General features: G+C 33.0%; 1 protein-coding gene across 1 annotated transcript in view; it reads right to left on the bottom strand.

Moving 5' to 3' along the window:
• Nucleotides 1-14,646, bottom strand: part of LOC126774546 (3-phosphoinositide-dependent protein kinase 1) — a 68,943-nt gene that overhangs the window by 53,053 nt on the left and 1,244 nt on the right. The window contains exon 2 of the mRNA XM_050496115.1: nucleotides 14,312-14,405. The gene's annotated coding sequence lies outside the window, so the exon portion shown is untranslated. The remainder of the gene's footprint in view (nucleotides 1-14,311; nucleotides 14,406-14,646) is intronic.

Below are 14,646 nucleotides of genomic sequence, written 5' to 3'. Positions count from 1 at the left end.
GGGTACGTAGGTAGGGTATATAATGCTATTAAATGCAGAATGCAAGCGTCAGAGGGACGGCGTGGGGTGAATGCGGTGGCAGGGGTGTACGGAGAGGGTGTACTATCGACGCGACACCGCTACGTCATTTACGGCGCCACGTGGGCGATCAATAGTGACGTCGGCGTGTTGGGTGGGAGGTGGTGAGGCTGCGCGCGCACTGTCAGCCGACCTACTTACGATTACGTTTCAAATTTTCACGTAGCGTCTACGTAACGCAATCGAACGCTTGGCTGGCAGGACTCAAGACAGACGCACTGCGCATGCGTGCCTCTCGAACTTGCCAGACGACGCTCTGCCTCGTGCCCCACATAGAATTTTCATTCATTGCACAATATTGCTCAAAAAGATAGAAAGCCGAAATTAATAAACAATTTACCACCTGAGACCTTCGTTTTGATTAACGACTAGTCCGAATGTTTTCAAGATCGCATACCAATTCAAAATGGCTAATAATTGTGACTTAAAAATTTAAAAACTTAGTTTCAAACGTTAACTAACTAAATATGCTATTAACAATACGTATTATATTAAAGGAAATTATTACAAAACTATGTTACGTTAACAATTTTCTTATAGAGAAAAAAAAAACACTTTTTGGTAATGTCTACATCTTAGCACATCTGATTAAAACAATTTTGCAAGAATTAATAGACTGCAAACAAAACGGTAAAAGTAACGTTGGCCGCCTCTAACAGACGAGGAAGCCTACGCTTTCATGATAAGTCATTAAATAAAACTGCAGTAAAATTACTACGCTTATCAAAGGCAGCAGCTACTAGCTAGTAGCCGTGGCCTACTTGTTTGTATGTCGCACGCCGCAGCTCGACGGCATCGCATTCGTACCTTCAACCTACTGACATATACAACCTACTCTTACGATTAGATTTATTGTACCTAACGCTAGCATATTTTTATATAGCATTATATAGCATTTTTATATAGCATAGCATTTTGTTATATTATTTCTATATAGTGCAATATTTTCTAATAACTATTATTATTTTCTTTTACGGAAATTGCAAACACGATGAGTTTTATTTATTTATAATGTTCTTAAATAAGACTTAAAAAATAACTTGAAAATTTCAAAAACACAATTATTCACGTGTTAATTTACATAAATAGTAAGTGTAGGTGCACATTAATATGCTTAAAAGTAACCTTTGATTTGTTGTTCCCTAACAACATATTATAGATATTATTAGAATAATGGGGTAAAGATATATATATATACATAATACAATATTATCTGAATATTTGGACTGCAGTCACAATAGACTTCCATAGAAGTTTTAACATACATAGGTTATTTCATTATACAATAATCTACTATAATGTCATCAATACTAACATTATAACGAGGTAAAGTTTGTGAGGTTGTAGGGGGTAATATCTGGATCTACTTAACCGATTTTGAAAATTCTTTTACCGATAGAAAGCCACATTATTTGAGTGGCATAGGCTATATATTAACCTGAAAAATGAAAAGACTTTTTCGTGGTAGTGGGATTTGCAAAGTAAGTCGAAGAAAAAACGGTCGAACGAAAACGTTTTTTACGAACGCTGCCTTAACCATGAGAGATAAAATGATTGGTTCTAGAGAAAAGTTGTAGAGTCTAACTTTTATATTTAAGTCACAAAAAGTCGTTTTGTATATTATAAAAATATATTTAAATGTCATATTATCAACAATTATGAATTCTTATCAAAATAAGTAAACTTATCGTCTCAAGTGTTTCTTCTTCTTCGAGTGCCACTCCGACTAGCGAAGGTTGGCAGTCAGCTTTAAATACTCCTTCTTGTTCTTCGCGAGGCGAAAGAGTTCGACAGCACTCGCGATTCCCGTCCATTCACGGATGTTGCACAGCCAAGACTTTTTTCTGCGCCCAACAGCTCTTCTTCCGGCAACTTTTCCCATCATAATCAGTTGCAAAAGTTCATATCTTTCATGCCTAAGCACGTGTCCGAGATATGCAACTTTTCTCTTCTTGACAGTCTCCAAAAGTTGCCGTTTTTGGTTGACGCGTCGCAGAACTTCCACGTTCGAGACCTTTTGAGTCCAACTAATGGCCAACATACGTCTATAAGCCCACATCTCGAAAGCTTCTATATGTTTTTTGAGGTCTTCTTTAATTTTCCACGCCTCGCATCCGTAAAGAAGTATAGGCCAGATGTAACAATGTAGGAGTCGTATGCGCACAGGGATCTTAAGTCTGCGATTGCAGAGTACTTTTTTCAACGTGCAGAAGGCACTTCGAGCTATTTCGATGCGAGTCTTTACCTCCTGTTCACAGCTCCAGGTGTCATTAAGCCATGTCCCCAGATATTTGTACTTGCGCACCCTCTCAATTTTTTGGCCTGCTACAATGATAGCAATGTCATCGAAGCTATGTTTAGATAACACCATGATCTTCGTTTTTGATAGGTTCATCCTCAGACCAGCGTTTTCACTGCACTCATTAACACGGCTCATAATTAATTGCAGCTCTTCAGGAGATGATGCTATTAGGACTGTGTTGATCAAGTGTTTAAAACAAGCCTTTTCCCTTTTACTGCATGTAAATTGGGCAAATGATTAAAGAGATAATATGACAGGTGTGGAAGCGTGACCGTGTTGTAATCTATCGAGTGATATTTCTATAGGATATTTTTACATATACGTCAATCTATTTAAAAATAAATTGCTTTATTACTGAGGAAATTGTATTTAGATAAAATTCATTTTTTACAGTTTGTTTTTTGGTGGCATAGTTTAAGAGATAATTTAAAATATCAAACACGCGAGACAATTTTATAAATATTCGGCCAATCGATCACAAGTAAAAATGTTTACCGCCCGATGAAGTGGACACGGGTCAGCTAGTCTACTATAATCATCAATGTTTACGAACAATTTTTACATGTGTATCCGTCTTTAGATATATACACACAGAAATGTGGCCGCTTTTAAAAAAATGTAAAGTTATTACATTATTATAGAAATTAAAATTCAATTAATTAAGGAAACCTAACACCTGAACGAAGCCCCCGCCCCGAAGGCGCGAGCGGAAACTAGTACTTAATACATAACACGTTAATAAGAAAGTTTTCTTATTCTTGTTTATTAAAGAGAATATTATCTTTAAATGGTAATAACAAATTAGATGATAAGTTAATTTTCAATTTTCTATTTAGCTTGTGATTAGTGGAATATTTATTTAATTAGCGGCACACTAAACACATTTAATATAACTAAAACAAACTCATAATAAGATTAATGAGATGTTTAGATAAATACCAGTATCATTGTAGGTCATATGACCATATGAAATGTAGAAAAGTAATTTTGGTAAGAAAATATACAATTAAAGGCAACATTATTTAAAATCTTCATTCCAGCCAGTAATTCTGACGCAGAGGAGAGATACGCTGCATACTGCGCCAAAAGGTCAATTTTTAAACTATATATATAGCTTTAGTAGCTATAGCAATTGGCAGCAGTATATTACGAAATAAATGCATCCACTGCATTGGCACTGTGTGGATGAGCTGCGTGCGCAGATTGGCATCTGTCGACGTGGAATCAATACTGAGGACCCAAACAAACTGGGTGCTAAGGCCCCGTGGACAAGTGACCTATTTTACAGACCAGGTCGCCGGTGTGCACTATAATCGCGTCATTTATTAAAATCGGCATTTTTTGTTTCTTTATAAAGTAACTAATGCTTTTTGTATAATGTCTAAAAATCAGATCACAAGGTCATTTAATTTACTGATTCTACAAACAGAGATCTCACATTCATTACTCTAAGTTTACTTAGCGAATGAAATAAGTAACATTATCAAGAAGATGTTATATAAATATTGTTAATTATGATAATCACTATTCACATTTTATTATCGGCACAAACATCAAACTGAACATAACATAAAATTATTTAATTACACTCTTATCGTATATAAAGCTAATAATTAATTAACATACCTTGACATTCTGCATTACACAAAATTATAATATACATAAAACTATACTTGAACTATTATTATCATTAATTAATATGTCCTAGGCATTCAACACTTTCAAGTTATTATAATTAACACCGAGAAGACTAATCTATTATGATAAATCTAAAGTTTTAGAATATTTTAACATAGGTTATCATATTTGATTCTGATTGATCATTTTGTACAGATTTATCGTTTTATTTTTATTTTAATTAAAGAAGGCAGACAGGAAAATGGTCTATGCATCGCTAACCATGTACTAAGATGTTAAGTCTCTTGTCCTTTCTGGCACGAGCCTGGCTGGCTCACACTGGTTCACTCACCCTTCAAACGGAAACCGTAACACGATAATACAAAGTTTGTCTATTTGACAAAATTTTAAATTTGGTAGATTGGTTAAGTGGGTGGTACCTACTAAGATGTTCTATAACGTTTACAAACTCATGATTTTTATCTTTGACATACATTATATGTCCATGGATTGTTTTTCATAGTATTCCATCGTTAAAAAAACATTTCTGACTGCAATATTGGTTAACGGGGTTTTCCCGTTTCAATACTGTTGAGCTTTAAGGAAAATGTGTATTTGTTCAATAACAACTTTATAACAAATGAGCATCTAACAGATACTATTTTTAATCATGATTACGTAGGTATTTGATTCAAACATAAGAAAATTGTGTATATATTTATTTATTTATTTACATATAAAAATGCATCAAGACAGTTTTATATACATAAAAATGACGCTTTTACAATAATACACATCAAGACTTATGCAATCAGTAATGGGTGCTATATTTTTAGCCTACTTCAAATTCACGAGGACCCAAACAAACCATCACAAGCAGTGGCCTACATTCCGTTGTCTGAGGGCGAGCACAAGATATCGGTATGAATCATGCAGGCGCGCCGACAAGCCGCCCGCTGCGCTATTCTAGGTGCCAATGATGACAAAACCTCTAACGCTACACCATTAAATATTATTGGAAATTTCGTCTCAAATCAAACACCATAAATAGCATAATCCTCAGAACACACTCGTCTAAAACTGTCAGAATACGTTCAGAATTATTGCACATAAAAACAAAAAATAAACTTTAATAGATTGTAAAATTAATAGCGGTAATACGTGTGTAAATTATTATTAGTTTGTTTTGTTTTACGTTTTTTCCTAGTATATAAAGAGGAAAGTATTGGTTAATTAGCATAGAACTTTAATAAATAAGGCGGAAGACGAGCTCAACATATAACTAATAGGATTGGTTTTATAATTAGGAGTTCAGTCTGACACGATTATGTCATATATTTTTGTATCAATATATTTAAAAATATTTATACATTTGTAATTGGACGCAAAGTTGAAGTGGGAAGGTATACTATAAAGCTAGATTGAAAAGTTGAAGTGTAGTTTCATAAAAAAACTAGGCGCAATGAAAAATGCAGGTTCGCGACCTTAGTCCACTTACCGACACCGACATCGACTTATCAGATCAAAAGACGATGACGAATCTAACACCACAAGAATTTGTTTAATATCCATTGATTGCTTAAGGTGTGCTGTTTGTTAAATCTAATTTTATCTGACATTAATGGATATTGAACAAGAGTTATTTCTCAATAATTCTTGAACTTATTAGCTTTCTATGTACGCATGAACACTCGATCGCTGCGTGAAACCCCGCGCCAACAAATGAGAACTGTCGTTCTTGACTCTTGTGACACAATTTCAAAATACTGGGTGTTGATTGACAGACACTGCTGCACACAATGATACTTTTTGAATTCTGTACAATTTTAACATGACTAGTACATTATTCATTATGTCACCTGATACCCTAGGTATTCAACACTTACAAATAAGGGTGCTAAAATTATTAATTTTGATTCATTTCTTACAGACGTGAAAATATAATAGCTCTGCATTAATTTTAATCACCAATGTAAGTGTACGACTAAAACTTATACTGGTTATAAACGTTGTTATATTAAACTAAAAATCAAGTCATACATACTATCGCGTTGGCAAATCATTTTGTTATTGTAATAAAGTACTCCTGGCTCACATGACAATTGCTGTTTCTTTCTTGCTAAGAATTATACTTGCATATTCTATATATTTACCATTATAATATAAAAGATTTTATATAAAGGCTTTTGTAGTATCCTCTAGAGACCTAGAGTGTTACAAAACAAATAATATTAATAAAAGTATTACGTATTTAAATATTGCCATACTTTGCATACAATTTTTATAAAGTATAACAACTAAAGCCATACAAAACAGAGCTAAGTCATATAACAAACATATGTAATATAAAGCACTTAGTAGGCTATACAGCAGTTATAGCACTAAAAGTATTGCACGCCACGTGAGTGACAACGCCAAGTTGTGGAGGCGCGGAACGACCTTGTCATGGCCTTTTGAATTGAGCAACAAACAAACGGACGTCAGTTATAACAAAGAGCGCATAAACACAAACAAGAATCATAACGTGAAAAAACCAGAACAAACAGGAAACTGCGTCATATTAAATAAAATGAGTTTATAAATGTTTACATGCAAATTCTTGTTACTTTTGAGGTTATAAATCATAACAGTTCAAATAATACTATTAATAACATATAAACTAGGTTTATAGATACAAAAGTAAATTTTTGAAATTTCAACATAAATACACAAAAAGAAACCGTAAAAAATAAGAGCAGCGGAAAAACACCGATCAAAAACAACTATATTTTGCGAATTGTAGCTCAAATCAAAATAAATGCAAACTATAATGGAATAAGATGAATGATGTTAACCTGGCAAGGCTTATTAAAACACGAGTTGTTTTTCTTTGTAAAAATTACAATGCCATTACGAATAATGCGATACATGCGAGACATGCGTTGTTCAAATGTTTAATGAGACTCATTGAATCTCTCGTAATATTGTGGGAAATAGAGAGCGCAGTTAGATGTGGCAATGATGTTGTTTTCGCAAAAACACTACCGCTTGCAAGGCTGTTTACAGCCCGACATGACACCGATGTTGTGTTCGCATCCTGTCTGCTTTATAACATGAATTAATAAAATAATATTTTGTCCTTAACAAATGATAACAATAATGTCTAAGCCATTCTTTCAATTGATGTTTTTATAAATTACCGTTATAATGAGTAATCGCTGCTCTAATTTTTGTGTTCTTTGAACAGCAATAAAATTCGAGGAAGGCATTAATTTGTTTACTTCATGCAGTTCTTTGAAATAATATAATAAGAGTAGTGGGACATGTAATGAAGCGACATCAGAGTTTGTTTTCCATATTGAAACCGTTCGTGACTACCAAACCTTGACAAGATTGTCATATTATTGAAGGTATACAAATAAATCACGAGGTTATTTCACTCAGGACTCTGTCACACTTAACATTTAGAGTAGTCTAATACAGAAGCATGACATAATACTCGAACGTAGAAACCCTACAATACTGTTCTAAAATGATAACTCAGTTAAAGAAGTCGAACACGGTTTCAGTTAACACACATAATATAACAAGCCTACACGTTACGTATTTAAAGGCCGCACAGCAATGAGGCAACGTTTCTCCGCCGTCAAAACACATTGCGTAACGCACTCACATTCTCCGATCTATTTCGTTTAAATATTGCTGCATTCCTATCTTATTTCATATCATTTTAATAGTATATATATATATTAATATTATCAAAATATGTAACAAACATAAGTGTAAACCCTAAATATACTTAAAAAGTAAGGTTTTCAGCCATCAAAACACGTTGCGCAATATACCTACTATTTACAGTATAACGTGACCGACACCGACGACGGCGGTGCCACTTACAACATTCAACTTTCAATTTCTATTAAAATCTTTAGTAAATACTCATACTTAACTTGAACTTAATTGATGATACATAAAAAAATAAGCAATTGTTGATTTATGATAAATATGACTTTGGTAGAATAATTTCATACTAATGCAATTAACATTAAACGAATCGAAATGAATTAGTCTAATCGTAAGTATATATATTTAATCAACAATAAAAACATTACACTTAATTGATTGTCAAAAATTTAACACCGATTTAAACCGATAAAATTAAACTCAGGGGGTTATCTCTATTTTTAACGTTTTTCATTTTTTATGTTTACAAATAATATTAATAAATTTTACGAGGTATGTTATCATCAACAATTTCTTATAATTTCCTTGTCGTACAAAAAAACTACATTATATATATATATATATAATTTAAGGCTCAGAATCATTAATAGAAAAAGGTAGAAGACCAGCACGTGAACTTTAAAGAAGGCGTTAAATTAAGTGAAGCATTAATTACAAGTGTCTGCGTCATTATGCATTATACTAACTGCCTACGAATATTTATGTGTTCATTATATATAAAATAACTTTAATTTTTATTTTAGTAAGTACTTATTTATGAAATGTGAAAATGCCATATGCAACTATATAGATGATGAATTATTTTTACATAATTTTACAACATATAATGGCTTCAAAGAAAAAAATGATGATGTTGTCTAATGCGTCTGATTTTTCATATCGCACTGAAATGCGAATAGCTAGCTTCCTTTTTTAAATCAGTCTCATTTGCCCTGCTTCACTGTGTTTGTCTGCCTTTTTCTATTAGCTTGAGAGCCCGAGAGAGGAGAGATTTTTCCCATTTATAAGTACAATATTTTTTACATACAAACATTTGGAATGGCGAATTTAACAAATTTCACTATATGAATCAGTTTCGCAAAAAAATCTTTAAAGTAGTATAAATCTTTAAGTTTTCTTTAAGTTTTTTTTTTCAGTCACCTTTCAAATCCTTTTGAAAATAGATATAGCTAATTAAGACACAAAACATCTTAACAGGAATCACATTAAAAATAATTTATTAAGTTACCAATTTATCTTTATTGTAAATGATTATTTAATTAAATATACTCTAAGAATATTTTACCATTGGTGGTAACCGTTTGGCATCGACGGGGCATGGATACTATTAAATTCCTGCACATATAATAATAAATCTGGGCTATTTGCGGGCCAGTCAAGTACCGTCACAGACTCCTTCATAAGAAAGGCTCTGACGGACTATGCTTTATATTTGGGGTCATTATCATATTGAAACGTCCCGTAACAGGACGATTCTCTTCAGCATAAAGCAGCATAGTTAATGCCTTCAATTTTTTTACGAGACCCACTTTGAGCCCCGAAAAGCAGCCCCAAGTTTTGATGTTGCTACCTATATGCTTTACCTCATTTTTTTGTATATTTAGAGTTCATCGCTGCTTTTGACGGACGCCGTACGTACTGCTTAATATCCCAAGAAATTAGGTTTATCTCCTCAGAAAATGACACTTCCACTGGTCCTAGGTCCAATGTCCAAATTTCTTAGCGCAAGATAACCGCGCCGCTCTGTAGGTATTTATTTTTTATTAAAGGAACTTTTCGAGTAATCCTTCCGAAGAGCTACGCCTCCCCTAGACGTTGACGAAAAGTTCTAGCGGAAATGCTATTACCTGGATCTGTCCCAAAAACATTGCCTTAAACGGAACCAGAACGTAACCCTTCAACGGTTCTTTCTTGGCCATTAAAGACTATCCTACGATCCTCTTGAGGTGTTTTTTTCTTGGCTTTTTCTTTCTAGGAAAACTTTGAGTCGTATTATGCGTTTTGAAGTATTGAACTGCACTATAAACCATAGTCTTTGAACGATAAAGATGATATGCTATCTTCCGATATGGCCATTTACATTCATTTAAATTAATAATATTTTTTTGCATAGTAGCATCGCAGCTTATGCTTTTACCTATTTTGAGTCAAGAAATAATTCAATACTATTAGTTACAAGACAACAAATTCAAGAATGAAGCCAAAATTAAGCAACACGAGAAGAAAAAGTATTTATTTTTAAAAAAATTGTATTTATACCGCAAATGTGATGTCCTTAATTAGATGGTCAGAAAAAAAAGCGCAGCACGTAAGTAGCAAAGAGTTAATCCTTGTTTAAATGGGATAACTAGAATTTTTTTTTTTTAAAGTTTCTATTACAAGGGAACTTAATAATAGACATAAGATTAGAGTAAGCATTTTCAAAGCTCTACGGATATACTAAAAATGTAGACTTAAAGAAAATAGAACACACACAAAACAATAACACACATAGACACATAGAACTATTGTCCTACTTAGTTGGCCACATTATATATATATATATACATAACATAACATATATTACATAACATTCTAAATATTTATTTTATTGTGCAGGGAAGTGCGAAGGTGAAAAAAAATGCGCAAAAAACTTCATTAAAACGGCGATATTCGATCACACACCATCGAAAGTAAAGAGCTCATGTTACACCTCGTAAGATCCTTGTCTTAATGCGTCGTTTTTATACGACTAATATGACCTTCTTTTCAATTATAAACATTTATATTATCTAAATCTAATACCAATCAACATTGATTTTTATGTACATTGTGAAATATGCCGTATAATAAAGAAAAAAAATCATTAGAAATTAAAAATAAAGACATTTTTTATGCAACGAATGTAGTTAACTAAAATAATCATAACCATAATTGTTAACAACGGTAATGAATCTTAAAATAACTGCAAACGTCCTTTTGTAAATAATTTTAGTCCGTAGAGATTATGACACTTTTCGTTAAACAAACGCGAAACCCTTACATAATAAAGAAAGTCAGTTCAATTGAACTGACTTTCCTACAAATAGCTAGATTTTAGGTTCACGTTTCAAATATTAGTCCATTATTGCAATTCTTAGTATTGTTTTGAAGGGTGAGTAAGCCAGTGTAATTAAAGGCACGAGGGTCATAACATTTTCGTGCCCACGGTTAGTGGCGCATTGGCAATGTAAAGAATATTTTTTTTAATTAAATCTATAGGCGGACTGGCAAATGGATAAGTTTTTTTTTTTTATAGAATAGGAAGGCGGACGAGCATATGGGCCACCTGATGGTAAGTGGTCACCAACGCTCTTAGACATTAGCATTGTAAGAAATGTCAACCATCGCTTACATATCCAATGCGCCACCAACCTTGGGAACCAAGATTTTATGTCCCTTGTGGCTGTAATTACACTGGCTCACTCACCCTTCAAACCGGAACACAACAATATCAAGTATTGCTGTTTTGCGGTAGAATATCTGATGAGTGGGTGGTACCTACCCAGACGAGCTTGCACAAAGCCCTACCACCAGTAAGTTGATAGTAAGTGGCTACAGTCACCGATAAACATTCACGTTGTACGATATGTTCGTCTTATTCGATGAAGATCAACACATCGACAAAACTAATTTATTGAAACTTAAATGTGTGCTATAATAATAATTCTTGTAATATATTTTTTCTAGTGTAGTTATAACGAGCGTATGGACAGCGTATATAGACGAGCATATTAATCTATATCAATACATATAATAAATCTGTAACTGATCGGTATCTGTACATGGAAGATATATGAGTGAAACTATTACCGGGGGCCTTTATCAACCCAAAACAATGATTGTTAGAATTTTTGTCCATTTTTCTGTTTGTCTGTGCGCGCTAATCACTAATATATTGTGGCTAACTTTACTTAAAATTTCGTGTTTGTTTTATTTCATTCGGTTTATAAATAATTAAATTTTGACAATTTAAAGAATCTCGTCGGACATTTATTCGATGAAATTGCTATAAAATAACTGTTTTTCCAATTTAAGTTGAACTCAGATCTATATGATCAATTTAAAGTTAAAGCGCCCATGCGTAGGTATATGTCTATATTTTAAGGTTGACTATAACCTACCTTCGAAGCGTCACGATAGTATGCGCAAGCGATCCCGTGGGGTCCCTTTTAAGGTGTGGGGTACCGCTGGTTTTTTAATTGGTATTCCGGCACATGCTCAGCGCCGACGAGTCTCACATACCCCCCCATTCAAGTGGAGGAAACGCGTATACGCGTTATACCATCAAAAAAAAAAAAAAGGTTTTTTTTATTTATATAACCTTCGATATAAACTCTAGACAGTTTTTAGTACTTGTTATAGTTTTGAAATGTTATTACGCGGGTACATACGTATTTATTTTCGGGTTTTAAATAACTTTGTAAGTTAATGTTTCAATGCCGCATATATATTTTTTTCATAGTTTTGTTAAATTTATACTTAGTCGGTTAGTTTGAAAAGTGAAGTAAAATAATAGTAAAATAAAAGTAAGGGAAGTAAAATAATGTAAATAAAATGAAGTCGCCTTAAATAAATACAAATAAAAATTAAAAATAGTACAAATCGTGACAGCGTGGAATGGCGGCAAGAATACTAGCAACATTTCCCCTTTGAATCGCAATTCCCATTCTCTGGGCGAAAAATTAATAAGCTCGTCGATAGTTGATAATAAGTACTTTTAAAAAAAAGAGATTTACGTTTTAGATTTACAAGGACACAATTTTCTGTGAAGGTATCGTTTGCAATCACAATAAATAAAGCACTGGGAAATACATTCAAGTATGCCACAATATTAAATCCCAAACAAAATAAATAACATATTAATTTTAAACATTTCATGTAGAAAAATACTGCCTAACGTTTTGCAATTCGAACTAGACAGAGAGAACACCAAAGATCGGATTTTAATCGTACAAAGTCGGGATAGTCTCATATAAAAATACGTAAAATAAATAATAAAACATCTCCATGGAATTAGTCGTGACGATGGTAAAAGACCTTATGGACTAACACATATACTAAAGGAAAGGAGCTGGGCTCTGGTATGGGACGCCAAATGCGTTGACAGTAGTTGACACATATCAATCAATCAAAGGAAGAAGAAGGAACTCCGCGGAAGAAGCTGAAGCGAACAGAGGACGCAAATATTCGTCCCTTATTTAAAATTGTGTTTTTATTCCGTTTGCAGTTGACTCACTTGGACCTTATACTCCGCCGTCTAAAACCTTTAATAAACATATATCACCTGGACTTATTGTCTCCCCTGGTGACAGGAGGGTTGGCTCATTTTTCGTCGCGATAATGGAAATTGTGATTCAACAAGGAAAGCCGAGATGGCCTAGTGGTTAGAACGCGTGAATCTTAACCGATGATCGTGGGTTCAAACCCGGGTAAGCACCACTGAATTTTCATGTGCTTAATTTGTGATTAAAATTCATCTCGTGCTTGACGGTGAAGGAAAACATCGTGAGGAAACCTGCATGTGTCTAATTTCATTGAAATTATGTCACATGTGTATTCTACCAACCCGCATTGGAGCAGCGTGGTGGAATAAGCTCTAAAACCTTCTCCTCAAAAAGGGAGAGGAGGCCTTAGCCCAGCAGTGGGACATTAACAGGCTGTTACTGTAAGAAAAGGCTGCTAGCATTCTTCCAACGATTCCACGCAATAATTTTAATTTTGCTTTGTAAATACTTATTTAAAGACTCTAATGTAAAAAATTCTTATCTAAATTGAAAAACTTGTCTTGTCGAATGGATATTAGTTAATATGTATTATATAAATGAAAATTATGCCTCTCACATGACATATGTAAATACCTTTAATTATTTTATAAAAATAGTCTCAAAACTTCAAATAAAATTTAAGCTTTTTAAGTTTAAAAGCTTAGAAAAATATAAAAGAAACAGACGAATAAAATAACCATTAACTTGTAATAAATAGTTTTTATTTATAAAATACGGACGAAAGAATTAATCGTGTAACCAATAAAGAAGCATTATAAAAGAGCCAGTGGATGCAATTATAGCGACGTGGCATTCACGCTAGAGCGTTCACGTTGTATTTGTTTGTAAACATACAACAGTCGTACTTGCGAAGGTTATATGTATTTAAAAGTTTCACTTTACCTATAAAACCGGTCAAGTGCGAATTAACTTGTCGAAATGTTTTAGCGGAGTATTATTATTATTAATGGTAATACCTATATAAAAGTGCTAAAATCTCCGTATTTTTTATAATGTAACTTCAAGAAATGGTTATTCTAATTAATATAAAAAAGTTATAACGTTTATAAGCATACGTATTCATTTGTTTTCTATTCCGTTCTACTTAAATAAAAAATATATAATAAATACCTTTTATGTTTTTGAGGGCGAAAACATTCGTCACTGAACACAGTGTCAAAATACAATGAAATTTTGGGTGTATTTGGGAAATGCTCCATAAAAAGAAAATCAGCACAACTCAATAATAAATTAGAGCTGAGATAGGAGTTTAAAATAAATAACTGAAGTGAATAGTGCAACTTACCTCGTCTGCTGTCACGAAATAGTAACGTGCTGTATGACGCCTTCGCCTAGTTACCTTCGCCCTTGACGGACATCTGCCTATTTTCTTAGGAATCCTTAAAAATAAATAATATACAATTGAATTTTTAGTATTCTACTAAAAATTACTAATGAATTTATCTTATCTAAATGTATTTATGTACCATTTAATAAATACCTACTTAATACAATAAAATGTTTTAAATATAATTGTTAAAAAAGTCGGTATTGTTTTTTTGTGTTGTCATAATGTTGTGAGTATTTTTGTTTTTGTTTTTTTTTAGGAAATACGAAGTGTATATAGACCACGCGATAGTG

Source organism: Nymphalis io, chromosome 16 (assembly GCF_905147045.1).
Source record: "Nymphalis io chromosome 16, ilAglIoxx1.1, whole genome shotgun sequence".
Classification (NCBI taxonomy): domain Eukaryota; kingdom Metazoa; phylum Arthropoda; class Insecta; order Lepidoptera; family Nymphalidae; genus Nymphalis; species Nymphalis io.
The sequence above is the reverse complement of the archived record's forward strand: the minus strand, read 5'-3'. Positions and strand labels throughout refer to the sequence as shown.